Raw genomic sequence first — 18,532 nt, 5'->3', positions numbered from 1 at the left:
CACAATTTTATTTTACTGAAATGGAACTATTGGGCCCAAATCCAGTTTGGTCATGTTCTCACTGCCTTCTCTGCTAGCCAGATAACAACCTGAAACACAGTGTTTATTTTTGTTCTACATTCTGAGAGAGATACTGACAGTTAAATGGTATATGGAAGAGAGTATTTTGAGATGGCAAGTGCTATAGCAGCTACTTTTTTAAAAGATCCATTTTAAGGAATTGTAGTTATTTTCAGTATGGCAGAGTGGTTAAACTCATAGTTGACAGAAACAAGGAGAACTGAGTTCAAGTTCCAGAATAACTTTCACTCCTGGTATTGTGACTTTGGGCAAGTTTTTAGTTTATGTGAACCTCAATTTCTGCATCTATAAATCACTTATGCTAATACTGACAAAGGGGATAGATGCTAGTAGGGGTTAGATTTTTTTTTTTAAAGATTTTATTTATTCATGAGAGACACAGAGAGAGAGAGAGAGAGAGAGAGATGCAGAGACACAGGCAGAAGGAGAAGCAGGCTCCATGCAGGGAGCCCGATTGGGACCCGATCCTGGGATCTAGGATGACACTCTGGGCCGAAGGTGGGCCCTAAACCGCTGAGCCACCCAGAGATCCCCTGTAGGGGTTAGATTTAAAAGGGGGGGGGGTATATTAAGGTAAAATCCATAGAAGAAAAGAGATTTTTCTTTAATGTATTCTATCAATCTAAATTACCCAATTAAACCATCCAATGATTTAGATTACCTGAATTGCCTTCACAAGGAATGAGCTCTTTGTCACTGAGGCTACTTTACAGATTGAATTAGCAGCTCTCAGAGGATACCTGCTGTCAGGTGGAAGTTTGACTATATGTATGACCATTAATTCTCATCTATATAACCATGTCATTTCAACAAGCAGTTATTGTCACCAGGCACTGCACAACCAACAGGCAGGTAGCCTCCCTCTGAGTCTAATGGAAACCGGCATATACTCAAACTACTACATTACAGTGAGTTAGGGAACAAGCACGGAGAATTTAATGTTCATCAGGGGAGGGACACCCAGGAGACCCACCAGTCAGTCACCTGCCTGTGAGATCTCTCTAGCCAGCTGATCATCTTTGTTCTTATGGGAAATGTCAACCTTTAGAACTAAAACATCCGAATTACTTAAAGCTTAGTGCCTGCAACAAATTCTCTTCTCGAAAATCCAATTCTGGCTTTCTATACGTTGTCCTCTCCCCCAACCTTTCCTCCTTTCTTTCTAGGGAAGTAGAGTAGGAATCACCATATGCTGCTGCTTCACATTCTGTTTTTCCTCCTCTCAGGATGTTTGTTTGTTTTTTTAATAGATCGGATCTGTTTGCTGAGGATTGAGGAAAGGTCATTATGGACCTAGGATTGATGTCCCAAATCCTTTCTCTTGACAACCATCTCTTGCAGTTATTAAAACAGTCTTCATTCCAAGGCTGAGTGCTGAGCTTCCATTGCAACTGGCCTTGAGTGTTCCTGGGAAAAAGCAACCAAACATAGTTTTCTACTCTTTAGTTCTTGGGAAAAACACAACCAAACAGTGTCCTGACTTTATTCCCCAGCTGCATGGACATTTGGCCATGTCCTTTCAGAGTGCTGCTTTTCTTGGCTTTCAGTAATGCCCGGAATCATCCCATTTTGAAAGGGAAGGATGGAAATGAAAAAATGAAACAGTTTTCTGCTAATGAGACCATTTTCTTATTTTATTGGGGAGGCATCTGAGAAAAGCTGGTAACTTGGCTGCTGATCTTTCTGCAAACAATGTTTTGTTTTTTTGTTTTTTTTTTTTTTTTCAGTTTTAGGCTTTCTGCTGAAAATTTAAAGGAAGAAAAGGCATCCCTTTGCAGAGCCAAATAGGATTCCTATAGATTTGAAACACAACTTTTACCTAAGTCTTATCATATCCCAAATAATTATAGCCATGTTTTTCCACTTCTTCCACTGGCTGCTGGATCCATTCCACATTCAGAGCACACATTGATTAGGTCATGAAGATGTGTAATCAATCACTGGCCTGCCATAAACAGAAGGAAGGCACCCCAGCCAGAGCCCTCCGACCCCTGAGGAGAGAGGATATGCTGAGGCTGATGGCTGGCCAGAAACATTTCTCTTGAGAATGAGACAGTTTGGAATCTTTTTCTCCTCATGCAGATTTTATCATCAGTTTGTATTTGAATCTTTGAAATATTGCAAGAGTTACTTAGCAATAGGGTAGTAGTACCCCCTTACCTGCTAGGGGAATACATTCCAAGACCCCCGGAAATGCCCACTCTGCGGGAGGACTACTGTATCTTAGTTTCTAGGTGCTTTTGTTGTTATTTTGGTTCAAATCCTGTATTAATTTCTAGTTTTATTATCTAGTTATCAAAGCTCATGACATCATAATTTCTGTTTTTTCAAATTTGATGAGGCTTCTTTTTTTGGAGGGAAGGTGTACGCTCAGTCTTTGTCAACGTACCAAGAACCCTTTAAAAAGGGTATATTTTGATTTTCATCATATGACATTATTAGGGGATGGGTGGGGAGAAGAGGTATCGATAATGCCAAATTGCAGCTCAAATAAAACCTACAGCCAATTTTCAGTGACTCTGTAGGCACATTAACCAGTATGCAGATTAATGGTAATGAAAATGGGATAAATCTGGCATGGCCAACCTGCTGCCCTGTTCCTTCCTGAATTCTTTCTCTCTTCCTCTTTTTTAAAAAATACATTTTTTTGTTAACTTTTCTGGGCTTCCAGATATACATTTTTACCACCTTCAAATTGCAACTGAATTTGCTATGTGGCTTTCTGACATCATATATTGCAGAAGACACTCTAAGCACGGACAGATTGTGTTCTTTGAACATAACCAGCTTTTCTATTTTTAACATTTGTTTTTAGTAGTTTTTGTTTTTAATCCGAACACCTATAGAAATCTCTCTTTTGCTATTGTAAGTACAAGGAAGAGAGTTGTGTGTGTGTTTTTACTGACGTCTCCAGTATGAGGATCATCTTCACACTCATGGGTTTCTAATTGTCTGATTGTTAGCTAATGAAATGTTCATCTTGTTTCTTATGGTTTCGGGTCCAATTATTCCATTGTTCATTCAGGAATGACTATGAGTTTGTAACTTCATTATTCTTCTATCTGTTGTATTCTTCACTGTTTTCTTGTCTTACTTTTCCTTCTGCCCTATGGGGAAGGTTTTTTTTTTTTTTTTTTAACTTTTATTTATTTATGATAGTCACAGAGAGAGAGAGAGAGAGAGGCAGAGACACAGGCAGAGGGAGAAGCAGGCTCCATGCACCGGGAGCCCGATGTGGGATTCGATCCCGGGTCTCCAGGATCGCGCCCTGGGCCAAAGGCAGGCGCCAAACTGCTGCGCCACCCAGGGATCCCCTTGGGGAACGTTTTCAAGTTTGTCTGGCATATCACTGCTGTGGAAGATCAATAGTCTTCTTTTCAGTTGTATTTTTAATGTCCGTGAAATTATTTCATATCCCCCTCGTTTCTACTACATTAGTTTGTAGCTTATTGTCTTAAAACTAGCTGATGATCTTTTGCTGGTTTCTTGCTTGTTTCACAGAAGCCACATAAAGAAATGTTCAGAGAATTAAACACTATTTTCTGCTTTTTCTTCTTCTCTTGGCTACACATAAATCTTAGAGGATGTTCTTTTTTGAATTTATTTCAGTTGAAATTCTTTTTTTTTTTTTTAACCTTAATATTTTATAGTATCCATGTGTGGTTTGTTTTAACTTTCTAGCCCCTTACCTAATAATTATAGTTTTTTTCCAGACACAATTTTTTTTTTTCAGGACCAAAATGCCTTATCTGTACTCTTTCTTCAAAAAGTCAAATCCCGGGATCCCTAGGTGGCGCAGCAGTTTGGCGCCTGCCTTCGGCCTAGGGCGCGATCCTGGAGACCCGGGATCGAATCCCACATCGGGCTCCCAGTGCATGGAGCCTGCTTCTCCCTCTGCCTGTGTCTCTGCCTCTCTCTCTCTCTCTCTCTGTGACTATCATAAAAAAAAAAAAAAAAGTCAAATCCCTATTTTAGTTTATAGTTGGGATAAAGGAGTCACCACCATCATCACCATCACCACCATCATCACCATCATCACCATCATAGCTAACAAATACATAGCATTTACCATACACCAGCCATTACTCTAAGAGCTTTATATATTTTGTTCACTCAATCCTCCCCCAAAGCCCTACGAGGTAGATACTATTAGTGTTGCTGTTTTACAAATGACAAAATTGCAAGACGTTGAGTGACCTTTTCAGATTACTCAGTTGGTAAGTGTTAGAGCCAGGATCCCAACCAAAACTGTTTGGCCTTGCACTGTACCTCCTATAACTATGTTTGATAGCTTGCCCTCTCTCACTGTTTTTTTTCCTTCACATAAGAAGCTCATGAACGTTTTGGATCTCAGTCATCTCAATTGGGGAATAACCCACACTAATACATAGCCACTATTTTACATAGAGTCTCATGCAGTCTTGCATACAATGGATCTCTGGATCCTCCAGGTTTCGATTCCCTGGTCAACAAATCGAGTACCAAGTATGGTATCTCTGAAATTTTCCAATGTGAGGGCTGTTCATGATGTTCTTGATGGGCCCTCAAAATACACTGTACACCTTCCCCTTCCATCTTGCTTTACTTTTGTCCAGAAACTGTCTCACCAGCTGAAACACAGATTTCAGTTGTATAAGGTGGGAAACAGCATTTGGACAACATAACAACCAAACCGTCAGGGAATAAGGAAATGTCTAATTAACTTTCTGGAATAATCATTCAAGTGGACAAACAAGAGGCAGAATTGAGTCAGGAAGTCTTGTATGATTTCTAATGTTTTAGTGGCTGTTGCGTACAAATTGTATTTTTCATACCTATCAATGCAGTGGAAAAGATTTGTGTCTTCAGTTTTGTCGTGTTGTGAACTTGTACTCTGTTTCACGGGCTCTCACAAACATAATAGTAGAAAGGAAGGTGATCACTGTGCGCAGGAAGGATCCAGGTTTTATGGGGTGTGAAACATTTGAATATTGTATGGACTAGATGTTTGCACTCCCTCCAATTTCATAAATCTGAACTTGTGTTGTGAAGGTATGTGGAGGTGGGGCCCTTGGGAGGTGATTAAGTCCTGAGGGTAGAGGGTAGAGGTAAAGGGAAAATCCCTTCCTGAATGGGAGTATGAATGAGGAGGAGGATCTCACCAAACACAGAACCTGCCTACACCTTGATCTTGGACATCCCAGCTTCCAGAACTGTGAGAAATGTTTTTAAGCCACCAGTCTATGGTAATTTTGTTATAGCAGCCAAACAATCTAAAACAATTACTAATTAGATGCAAACATGAATACTTATTTAGAGAAGGAAAGGAAACCACAACATATTGAAAATTTAAAAGCCAACATATACTGGTTTAATGATGATGGTTTTTCACCATGGAGGCGATGTTTCTGGTTAAGTAAGTCATACAACACCTATAATAGCTGCTCATTTATCTTGCAACTGGAGACATCATAGACAAGCATGTACCATGTAGGCACTCACGGGAGATAAAAATTACTTTGCAAGTTTTATCTCCTCCTTTTCACTGAGCAAAGGACCATATGTAGTTATAGAACCATTTTGCAAGAAAACCACAGAATCATAAAATTTTAGAGCAAGTATGAAATAAAAGATGGTATTCGACTGTTTAACTGAGGGTTTTTAAATGTCAGTATAAATGAAAGATCAGAACATCAAATGCTGGCATCAAAAGGGGAAGTAGATTGCAGGTATCATGTAGTATCATAACTAGGCTGTTAGAAAGATATCAGATAAGCTAAAAATATATTTATCGGTGTAAGATTAGCATCTCAGTTTGCTTCTATTTAGTTGTGAAAACAATCTTAATATAAACTTATGCATTAGCATGAGGATTTTAGGTCATTTCAAGCTATGACCCTTCATCACTTCAATTTATAAATACAGACCTTATAGGACTAGTGTGTCCCGTTTGCCATCAAAGTAGCTAAGGATACTATTTATGTTAATTGTAATCAATAGAATTGAGCATCAAAATTTTCAAACTGAAACTAATGAATTAAAGACAGTTGTTTTATAGAGCACCTAACTACTTCGGATTCTGCAGAACTAGTGACTTTTATAGTTCTATTTGAGGAATGATGCTCTTCCCAAGTAACACTTGGCAGGCGAGCAAATTAAAATAAAAACAATTGTAATAAAGGCAAAGCCAGAGCCATGGTTTTGGCTTTGTTTCTGCACATTACTCCACATTAACACCTGCTCCCATTTACTTTCTATAAAATAAAAAAAAAAAAGAAAAGAAAACACCCAGTACATGAAAAAAGGGGAAAAGTAGTAATTAGGCATCCAACACTAAAAGGGAATTTGGTTCTGTCCTTCTTTCTTTCTGTTAAATAATTTCTTTCTTGTCATTTCCAAAGCACTGATGGTAGATGCAGGGCAAAGGAGCCTGACAAATCGGGCAGATCTGAAAAAGTTCTTGTTTCACTTTTTCATTCCATGGAGCCTTCTGCCATTCTCAACTCTTCTGTAGCTACACAGCAGAAACCAATGGCAGTTTAAAACAGCTTTAGTTGATGTAGTAGCAGTTGGTATTTAGTAACTGACTTAGGACTGGCTTATGAGATACCAAAAATTAATATTCCATGAAAATGACAAAGCCATTGCCTATGTACCCACATATCTATCTCTTTATTAAATTTTAGCAACCAGACTAATATTTGTTGAAATTTATGAGCCTATGTATTTTTTTAGATAGATAGATAGATAGATAGATAGATAGATGATAGATAGGTTTTCTGAGATTTATTTATTTATTTTAGTGGTGGAGGGGCAGAGGTAGAGGGGCAGAAAGAATTTGAAGCAGACTCCCTGCTGAGTGCAGAGCTCAACTCGGGGCTCGATGCTCTGCTGACACTCGAACTCATAACACTGAGATCATCACCTGAGCTGGAATCAAGAGTGGCATGTTCAACCAACTGAGCCACTCAGGCACCCCAGAGTAGTTTTATTTTGTAACGTGTTTTTACTCAAAACTATGTTACATTTGATGTTTAAAGTCAGACGATATAAATAAAATCATTTCCAATTACTATGAAGAACTGTATTGGTTAAAAAAATACTTAAGCTGATTAATCTTATTACTTAGTTTTCAAAATGAGACAATATTATTATTTCATCCAGTTTCCTTTTTTCTAAATTTTATTTTTATTTATTCATGAGACACACACACACACAGAGAGAGAGAGAGAGAGAGAGAGAGGCAGAGATACAGGCAGAGGGAGAAGCAGGCTCCACGCAGGGAGTCCGATGTGGGACTCAATCCCCGGACTCCAGGATCACACCCTGGGCTGAAGGCAGGGGCTGAACTGCTGAGCCATCCAGGTGTCCCTTCATCCAGTTTCCTATGGGACATTCTTTTTTGGTCATCATTTATCTGTATTAATTTTTACATATATATATATAGTAATAATCTTACAAATCAGTATTATAATTGTTATGTACATAGACTTTGGAATCAATGAAAACTTAGTGCAAACTTCAGTTCCTAGCTCTGGGACTTTGAGCAAGATCACTGAGCTTTTTAGTGCCTATATCTATAAGATAGGGGTACAGGGTTATTGGGAGGATTAAATTAAATGATGTATACAAAGCTAAAAGATCACTCTGCAATTAATAAAAAATAGTAGCTGTATATTATATATATTATTAAAATTATGTTGAAGATATATACTTTCATTTTTATCAGTTGCACCCTAAGTTTCTTAAGCCATTTTATTCCATGTAGAATTTCTTATCAGGAGAATGTTCAACAATTTCCTTACTTTTGGTGTCATGCCCTAGAAAGGATTTTTCTTAACCTCTGCTAAAAGAAAAAAAAAAAAAAAAAAAAAAAAAGAAAAAGAAAAAAAAATCGTGACCTATATTTTCTCCTAAAAAAATATTTGGGTTTTGCATTTTGAGTCACCAGCAACTTAATTTGCTGTTCAGAGTGAGATAAAGCTATAGTTCATAGACATAGCTTTAAGTGAATAAGTAATTGTTTTATTAAACATTGTAAAATGTTTAGAGAGAGGAAGACACATTGTTCCCTTTAATAATTCAGAGCAGTTTCAACCAAAAGCCTGAGCCAAACAGTAAATCATAGAAACCAGAGAAGTAAGCAAAAGCTCGGCTTTTGTTAATGCCTGTTATAGTTGGAGAAGGGAAGTGGGTGATTTCATGGCCAAAAGTAACCTCTTTCTAATGGGGAAAAAACATATTAAAGAGGTATGCTTGGTGGAGGGTGACAGGAACAAGGTGCATTTAACCAGTTTAGTTTACTTTTTTCTTATTGTTATTGGTCCCTGAAAACAGAATTCAGATCTTGGTGCAGAGAGCATCAGCCTGATGAAAAGTTTCTCCCATTAGGGAGCACAAGGGGATACCGGACTTAAGAGGCAGAGGAATGAGTGTGTGGACCAGAACAGCTCATATGGGGCCCTGGCTACAAGCAAAGGTATAGGTGATGCAGGAAAGGTATTTGTGCTATAATCAGTGATTGAAATAGTGAGGTTCTCACATCAGAAAAACAAAAGGAAAAGCAAAAAACTTCAAGACATAAAAATCAAAGGGCTGTACATACGCCAAGCAGTTGCATCGCCAAATGACTTCTGACTCTGAGAACATGATTCTTTCTTCCAAGAATTCATTCATTCAACAATTGTTAAGTCCACATTGTGCTCCAGATTGTTCTAAACTATGAAGATATTAGAGCACAGCAAAGCCCCTGACCTCACTGAGATACAGAGTCCTGTGTGCTCAGTCTGGTGAGCAGAAATAGGGGTCAGTGGCAGTCAACATTATGAAAGGCTCAGACAGAGGGTTAAAATGTGTACTTAGTTACTTATATTCCTTTCCTTGGTCTTTGTTTCTATCCAAAGTTTTTTAATGATTTTTATTTTAAGTATTACCTATTTTTCCAAAAGTTATTTTCTTCCCTATGTATGTATCCATTTATCCTATGTATGTAGCATGCCCGTCCATTTGCTAGCTATGGCTACTGATCTTACAGGTATGGCAACCTGAATCTTCTTTAAAGTGGTTCTTGAAAACTAGCATAGATGCAAATTAGCTGTGGGATTTTTATTATTATTATTTTTATTTTTTTTAGCTGTGGGATTTTTAAAATGGGCCACTTCTCTGGATATTCTGACACAGTAGGTCTGAAATGGAATTGTGTGGTTTTAGGGGCAGCCCAACTGAGAATCTAATGGGACTGAAACACATATTAGTGATTGTCGAGGACACCCTTATTTACAAAATAAAGTGGTAATATTTGAACAAACATATTTTTCTTCCTCAAATGATTTAAACCTCCACAGATACTGAAATGTTGTTTCCGTGAAGTAGCCATTCTTCTGTGGGACTGAGGAGAGAGTCCCTGTTTTACTGTTGGTGGTACCCTTATTCCACACATATAGAGACTGTGAAACACCCATTGGACAGGAGAGAATTGTTGCTTTTTGCATTTCACTGATAGTATATATAATTTTGACCATCTCCAGAGAGCAATAGATATCCTCCCCAAAGTGTCAGGCATACAGATGACTGGCCTCTAGTTCAGTAGCTAGATTTTAATGTCTGATCCATCAGGGTATAAGTGGTATTGCTGAGTTTTATATGTATTCCTCTCTCCACCCTATTTAAAGGGCCATTAAATCTTTAACTCATTAACTGGCACATAAATCATGCCAATGATGTCATGCTTTTTCCCGCATATATCTATACTCTTACCCTTGGCTGATTAGCAAACCTCTCTCTCTCTCTCTGTTTTGCATGCACACACTCACAGTATGCTCACACGTACTCACACAGGCACGCAAAAATCCTCTCCTTAGGTTTTTGTTGGACTCTTCCCTCTCTGTGTAAAACAATCAGGACTGACAACTGAAAAAAGAATTTGAAAGAAATATTTTTCTTCCTCTTCTCCTCTCTGGCTGCCTCCCAACAAACTAAGCCATGCAGTTCTGGGTTCTGTCTGACACATCTTAACTACTGACATTTAACAGATGCTTCTCCAAGAAATAGGGGAGGGCGAAGGTGAAGCAGGGGTGTGATATAAGTAATTAGACTAACGATGTCTCAATTATCAAGATGTTCCCACAGTGTCCCCTTCTGTTAGCAAATCTGGAACAGGAAGGCTGTCTTTGGGAAGGAAAGGCTGGGTGAAAAGATACATTGATTTGGGGCTACAATAGGATGAAGTCAGGGAGTTAAAGAGAAATTTTAAGTCTAGTTTTCACACCAAACAATAAACAGAAAAATCTAACCTTTAACATTGATGAGATCACTGAACTGGCAAAGCTAGACCGAGAGAATGGAGACAGTTTGGTTTTGTGAAGCCCCCCTCACCTCCAACCCATTGACTTAATCATGCAAAGCTGCCTATTAATGTAAAATAATTTGCCTTCCTTCTGTGTGGGTCTCACAAATTGGTAAGACTTCGGTAGAATACAAGAAGTCTGCATTTTGTTGCTCACTTCAAAAATTCCATTTATTCCATTCATCTAAGAGTAACTGCATACACTTCTAAATTTGTGTCAGCATTTTTTGTATGACTTTAAATATGTGGTACTCTGAATCTTCTTTTTAAATTTATTTTTAATTTATTATTTTTTCAAACATCTTTAATCTCTTCTATTTGCTTCATTTTTTAAAAAAAGATTTTATTTATTTATTCATGAGACACACACACACACACACACACACACACACACACACAGAGAGGGGGAGGGGGGCAGAGACACAGGCAGAGGAGAAGCAGGCTCCACACAGGGAGCCCATCGTGGGACTCGATCCCCGGTCTCCAGGATCATGCCCTGGGCTGAAGGCGGCGCCAAACCGCTGGGCCATCGGGTCTGCCCCATGAATCCCCTTTTGAACCAGTTTTAACAGCTCTTGTTTTGCTCTTTAATGAGGCAGTTAAATAAAATCTTTGACTTGTTTATTCTATTTGTATAAGAGATATGGTTCTATCCCCTTTTAAGAATTCTACTTTGCTATCCCCTTAATAAGTGCCCCCCCTTTTCACTTATTTTAGTTAACAATTTTTGTTTCTAATTATTGCCCAGAACATCTTTTTTTTTTTTTTCTCCCCTCCCCAATTAGGTTAATCTATTTGAAAAAACAGATCACAACGAGAAGATTGTTTTGGGACTTTAAGGTTAGAATAAATAAAACTCTGTCTATGAAATAATGGAAGTTTTTTTTTTTTTTCCTTGGAAGTACCATAAAAATGTTACTTCCTATTCTTAATGAACAAAATTGAATGGTATTGAACAGTCATCAAAACTCCGGTGATACTTCTTCCCCTTGCAGATGTAATCACCACAGGTATTGATTTTTTTTAGGGCAATGATTTGGGACTTCGTGGTCTTTAAATAGAATAGCCAGCAGAAAGAAAATGTCTATTTTCAATCATTGCTTCTTCAACATTCTCATCAGCCTCCAAAGTTGTCATTATAGATGACACAGCTTAACACATAGAGCTGTCAAGTCATTATGTTGTATGCGTGAAACTAATGGAACACTATGTGTCAACTATACTTGAAACACATATACACATACGTAAGATGGGGGAAAAACCAAGTGTCTGGTCATGGTATTACCTTGTGATAAAACTCTTGCAATTTCCATGATTGCAGCTGATGTTGTATTCATTTCTCGTGTGTTTGGTTTTTGGTGTCGTAGCTCCAGAGGGAAACTCTCAAGAACGACACTTCAGGCTGAGTTACAGACACTGTCATGCATGGTTGTGCCGTGCATTGGTTTTGTTAGTCTCAGAGCCTGACTTTTCCTGACCTCATCCTAAGACCAGGGACTCTGTTCCTTTTGCAGTCCCAGAGACTCATAACTACCGGCTATAATGAGCATACTCCCAGCAATCTGGCAGGGCCATAGCAGAAAACATTGAGGGGTCTGGATTTGCCGCATGAAGGCATTAAAGGTTTCTGTTATTTTGGTTTTTGAAGATCAAAATGCCTCTCGGGACTGATGATTCTTCCTGCTGTGAAACAGGGCACAGGCAAGCATGGAATCAGCATAATTCCACATAAATGCCATCTTACCCATTCTCATTAAAAGTATTTTCAGGGAAACTAATTGAAGAGAGTACTGAGAACATTCATAGAGCAATGCATTTTCCTTGTCTTTTTTTTTAATGTATTTGTTCATGATAGAGAGATAGAGAGAGAGAGAGGGGCAGAGACTCACAGAGCAATGCATTTTCCTTGTGTCTTTTTTTTTAAATGTATTTATTCATGATAGAGAGATAGAGAAAGAGAGAGAGAGAACGGGGCAGAGACACAGGCAGAGGGAGAAGCAGGCTCCATGCAGGGAACCCAATGCAGGACTCAATGCTGGGAATCCAGGATCCCGCCCTGGGCGAAAGGCAGGCACCAAACCGCTGAGCCACCCAGGAATCCCCTCCTTGTGTCTTTTTATCATGCATTGATTATTATGGTTGTCAGCATTCTAAAATGAGCCCCACATTCTCACTCCTGGTATAAATGCCCTGTACGATTCTCTCCCCTGTAGCATGGGTGGGAACAGTGAAAGAGACGGGATAGCAATCCAGAGATTAGGTCGCTAATCAGTTGACTTTGAGTTAATCCAAAGGGAGATTATCCTGGGTGGGCCTGACCTCATCAGATGAGCCCTTTAAAAGAAAGTCAAATGTTGGAACCCGCTGCTGGCTTGGAAGGAAGCAAACAAACATGTTGTGAGCTGCCGGCAGAGGAAGGCCACATGAGGAACACCTGAAGGCAGCTTCTGGGAGCCAACTGTGACCTCTGTTGACAGCCAGCAAGGAAACAAGGTCTTCAGCCCTACAAGAAACTAAATCCTGCCAACAACCAGAATAAGCTTGGAAGAGTGCCTCTCACTCCAGAGGCGCCCACATCCCTGCCAACACCTTGGTATCAGCCTTGTGAGATGTTGAGCAGAGAACCGTTATGTCGTGCTCAGCCTGCTGACCTCCAGAAACGGAGAGATAATAAATGGGTGTTGTTTTGAGGCACTACATTTGTGCTAATTTGTGTTAGAGAACTAACACAACCACTCTTATTACAGGCCCTACAGGACGTGCTTATACAAACTCAGATTTCTTTCTTTCTTTCTTTCTTTTTTTGAAAGACAAAACATTTTTTATTAAAAAATTCAGGTGGTGAATGTTATGTATCCAGTAAATAAAATATTTTAACAGTCAGCAGTGGCCATTAGCACCCATTCACTTGGCATATCCTGGAGGCCGAAGTTCTGCAGTGAATTTACTAGTGAATTCTGGCTTTAAATAGCAAGACTATCAGGCTGGAATCGTTTCCAGCTGGAGACAACAGACCTAAAAGGAAACTAAAGTTACTGAGTGGATGCAAACTCTGATTTCTTCAGAAAACAATGAGAAGGGACCGCTGAGACAGGATCCAGGCTAAATCAATTAAACAGGGTGGAACAGAGTCTGGAACAGAGACTGCTAAGGCCACCCTCCTGAATTTGGACACAGACTTGCCCTTAGGCAGGGCAGAGTGAGCCTTCCCTAAAGCAGTGATGATTCTCATGCCAAATTTGGAGAGGGATCCTTCTCCTCCACAGTCAGTGGTGGACTGACCCTTTTTGTAAAATACAATAAGCACAAACGAGCAGAAAAATAAAACTTTTTTTTAAAGGACATTTGAAAGTCAAGTCTCAGGTTTTTTTTTTTTTTTTTTTTTTAATTCAACAGACACAAGATTACTGTGTCCAATTGCCATAAAATTTTCCAAACGCTTACTCTCAGTTTTGGTACTTATCACACTGCAGACCAGTTCCAAACGGCAGACCAGCGCCAGTCTGTGGACCATGTGCTGAGGAATGTGGCTCTTGGAGACATCAAATGCTCCGAGTGCCCTCTGCTCCTGAGCCTGGAATGGACGGATAGCTAGTGTTCCACAAAGATAACGTGATGCTCAGAAAGCGTGTCTGATGATAGATGGGTGCTTCCCAATTGTGAGCTAGCTGGTGGCTTTTTTAAATTTAAATTTAAATTTAAATTTTTGTTTTTATTTTTATTTTTATTTTTTTTAGCTGGTTTTTCAGTTCCTCATAGATAGTCCCCTGACCTTGCAATAAAAAATATACATTGTAGCTCCAGTGCAAGTTACTTGTGCCTGCTAAACCTCCCTCTCTCTTATTTGTAAAAATGGTATATTAGTAATCTGTCTCATATGGTTGTGAAGGCTAATGAGGTAAGTGTATGTATGTGTTTTGTAAGCTGTTAAAGCGCTCTAGGCACGTACGGATTAATAGTTTTACTATTCTTCCGTGCTCCCTAGGTAATTCATTGCAGCATGCCCTGCACAGAGGATGGGAAATGAGAAAAATCTGACCATGTGTTCTAAATGACTTGATTTTGCTGTTACTAACAGTTTCTGGGGATGACGTGTGAAAAAATTGCAGATCCTGAAAGGCTCTCTCTGTGACATTAGTCACAGGCTCCTTGGCACATCTGGGTTATGTGTAGAGGGCTCCCAATTAATAACATAAGCAGGAATAATTGTCATTGAATTCTACTCTGTAATCACGACCTCTGTTCTGCGGTTGTTCTCAGGGACATGTGAGGCAGGGCTGATACTCAGCTAACTCCCCCCCTACTGTCTAGTACTGCCTGTGAGTGTTGTGGCATCATTACTACACAATTCCTAGAAATGGAAGAGGGGAGGAAGACAGCAGCATCTGGTTTTACAAGTGCAATCCCAGCTCCAGCTCAGACCACTGCTCAGTCAGAGAGCCCTACCGGTGCATTTATTTTAGACAAAAATAGAATAACAACTTTAGACTACTGCCAGTGTTTCTCTTTGCTCTTGTAATGCTGGGATGTTCCTCTCTATGGGTCTCTCTACCTTCTCCCTTCAAAGTGGAACTAATAGTGGTATTGGAGCTACAATGCATGTTTGTTTGTTTGTTTGTTTGTTTAAATTGCAAATAGATTTACTATGTGATGGTCTCATTTTATTTTGGAATTAAGAGGCAGGAACAATAGTGTGGCCTCCTGGCTGGGTATTTTTGTCCCTTGGTGGAATAAATTATTCCTTTAAATATCTGTGCCAGTTCACTATCCACTGCATCTATTTTTCATTTTTATGAGTAAGACAACAAAAACATCCCTCAGAGAGAGGAGGCAGGACGTCTTGTATATTGACTATGGCCTAAGTATTATACTACATTCATGCCTTCTGTATTATCCAAACACCATCTTACCAAACCTTTTTTTTTTAAAGATATTATTTATTTATTTATTCATGAGAGAGAGAGAGAGAGAGAGAGGCAGAGACACAGGCAGAGGGAGAAGCAGGCTCCGCGCAGGGAGCCTGATGCGGGACTCAGTCCCAGGTCTCCAGGATTGCACCCTGGGCTGAAGGCGGCGCTAAACCACTGAGCCACCCGGTTGCCCTTACCAAACTTTTATTATGGAAACTGAGTGTGTTCTGGGTGTGGGGGAGGGCAAGAAATAGTACCTTTCATCTAATAAGAAAGCACATTCCTTAGACACAGGGCCTGCCGTTTGTGGGTGTGCTACAATTTGATAAATGGGCCTCATAGGCATGTTCCTGTGCAAAGACCCATAGAATGTGCCCCAATGCTCAGGCCTGCTGAACTTCAGGTTGACAGTGACCCTAACTAACTACAGGGAAATGTCTCTCCCAACAGGTACAACCTACTAGCCAATGCATTCCATAATAGGATTAAGGTGACCAGAACTCATAAAAATTGTAATATAGCAAAAATAAGAAGATGAATGATGAATGATGGCATTTTTTAAACTAAGTTTTGGTGTACATCATGGAGTAGGGGGAGCAAAGAACCCAAAGGTTCTCTGAGTCTTCCCAGTGCTTCTGAGCTCCTACAGCTTCTTGAATGAGAGCTTCTCTTCCAGTCCTAACTCGTATTCTTCTATTTTACTCAGAAGTCCATCTTATTCAAGTGCATTATGGGGCAACCTTCTTATCCAATTTGACAGGAGCTCTTAGCCCAGTTGCCTAAAATGTATTCATCTGGATTGTGGTGTACTATTAAAACTCTATTCCTGTATTTATAATCATTTTAGCAAGAGGGATGCCTAGGTGGTTCAGCTGGTTCAGCATCTCTCTTTGGCTCAGGTCATGACCCCAGGGGCCTGGGATCAAGCCCCGCGTCAGGCTCCCCGCCCAGTGGGGAGGCTGCCTTGCTCTCTGCCCCTCCCACACCCCCACTTGTGCTCTCTCTCTCTCTCAAATAAATAAAATAGTTAAATAAATGATTTTTAACAACAAAGACATACCTCTCCCAAGCAGTCTCTGTAGGTGTCAGAAAGGTGTTCCAAACAACGCATCTTGTCAATTTGTGATTTCCACAGCCACTACAAGGTAAGGACTAAGTTGAATAAGAGGTCAGTGATATGCAAGGTTCTACCATCCATAGAATCAAATCAGGAGAGAAGCAGGTGAGAACCAGTAACAAGGTTTTTAAAAGGTGGTACCAAGAACAATAGGTACAACATAGCGTAGAAGCAAAAATTGTAAGTAGGAAAGATGTGGTTTGGACATGGATGGCATGGGGCTTCAACTGGATAGATTGAATTCATGAGACTGTCCTGGCTCTCCTCCTCTCATTCTGTAACCTGTCACCTGTTTTGTGGTCCAAAGGCTTCCTGGATCTGCATGACCTATGTGAGTTCAAGCGTGTAGGAACAACAGTCCACGAAAACTAGTGATTGTTGGCTGAGACTGGGGGGAAAGTATCCACAAATAATACCTTTTTCTTTTTTTTTTTTTTTTAAATTTTTATTTATTTATGATAGTCACAGAGAGAGAGAGAGAGAGAGAGGGGCAGAGACACAGGCAGAGGGAGAAGCAGGCTCCATGCACCGGGAGCCTGATGTGGGATTCGATCCTGGGTCTCCAGGATCGCGCCCTGGGCCAAAGGCAGGCGCCAAACCGCTGCGCCACCCAGGGATCCCAATAATACCTTTTTCTAGGTGCGCAGTCCCAAGCTTAATTCCTGGGAGGACATCTTCTCCACTTTCGTATAATTCTGAAGATTCTAGTGATTCATCGACTTCTCAGTCCCACATTCTTCTACTTTTGTAGACATTGTTCTATGATTCTCGGTCTGGTCTTATTTGCATTCCTCCGTTTTCAGGTTAGTTCTCTACTTGGCTTTCATAACACTTCCACTAAGTTCCTTGTTTTCATTTATTTGCTTTTGTTGTTCCAGTGACTACACTCTTGACTCTTCATCTGTGTTGCATGAACAAGTCCAGCCTGTCCCTCTGTCAGCGCTTTCTGTTGACATCTCTCTGTTGTCTCACCTACAACTGTATAAAAATATCAATAGCTTCTGTCAGCTTTAGTTCCAGCAAGACTTCAGATTCTGCATGGGGACATTATCACGTCATAGTGATAAGACAGTCTTGCTAACCATTCTGTCAAGGCAGTGTAAATCAAGTGGATAAAACTCTCCAGGAGAAAAGCAGTTGAAAGTTATGAGGGACATTTGTTTATTGAGTTCATTGAAGAAGAAATATAGTAATGAGGAGGAAGGGTTTGGAGTGTATATAGAAATGGGTTATCATAACACTTTTGATGCTTAAAAATGTATCACACTATGAAAGTTCTTAAAACAGCAAAATATGATGAATCGTTGGCAGGACAATGTCACTGAAGAAAATAGGTTGAGGATTCTGAAGAAACTACAGGGGCACCTATTTGTCTTGATGAAAGGCATGACATGATTCTGTGGTTTTAAAATGGATTTTTTTGTATGTGCCTGTGAGCTTGTGAAGACCCTTTCAATGGAAATATAGAAGTGTTGACCAGATAATAGTTCTAAGCATGCAATGTAAAAGAATATTCTGGATGAGAGATTTTATAACATGACTTTTGCCCAGCTGCACTGAGGTATAATTTATATAAAATGAAATCCATCCATTTCAAGTGAACAGCTAGATAAATGTTGGTAATGGGATACAGTCCTGAAGTTAGTGCCAAAATCATAACACATAACAATGAGCTGTAGGTTCGTTGTAGATGTCCTTTATCAGAATGCAGAAGTTTCCTTCAGGTTCTAGCTCACTAAGAGTTGTTATCACAAATAGATGTTGAATTTGTTCAAATGCATTTCTGCATCTATTGGGAGTATCAGACATTTTCTCCTTTTCATTTGTTAGTATGGTGAGTTGCACTGATGGAGCCTTTGAATAATAAACTCCTGCATTCCTGGGACAATCTGCTCTTGACCATGATGTCATATATTTTATATATATGATATAAAATATTATTTAATAAATTGACCTCAATTTATTAAATTTTTTGCATTTATGCCCATAAGTGATATTTACCTGTACTTTTCTTATAATGTCTGGGTAGTTTGGTATCGGGGTATTATTGATTTTATAGAATGAGTTGGGAGGTGCTTTGGGCTGGTTGTTTGTGTTCTC

General features: G+C 39.5%; 1 long non-coding RNA gene across 1 annotated transcript; it reads right to left on the bottom strand.

Annotated features, from left to right (window-relative positions):
• Window positions 1-471: 471 nt before the first annotated feature.
• On the bottom strand, window positions 472-17,398 carry LOC125752637 (uncharacterized). Its single transcript, XR_007402639.1, has 3 exons — window positions 17,062-17,398; window positions 16,376-16,453; window positions 472-1,488 (listed from the first exon to the last, which is right to left on the bottom strand). It is a non-coding gene; the product is annotated as an uncharacterized LOC125752637 (long non-coding RNA).
• Between the last annotated feature and the right edge of the window lie 1,134 nt (window positions 17,399-18,532).

The sequence above is a fragment of the Canis lupus genome, chromosome 16, assembly GCF_003254725.2.
Source record: "Canis lupus dingo isolate Sandy chromosome 16, ASM325472v2, whole genome shotgun sequence".
Classification (NCBI taxonomy): Eukaryota; Metazoa; Chordata; class Mammalia; order Carnivora; family Canidae; genus Canis; species Canis lupus.
This window is presented reverse-complemented; position numbering and strand designations above follow the sequence as displayed.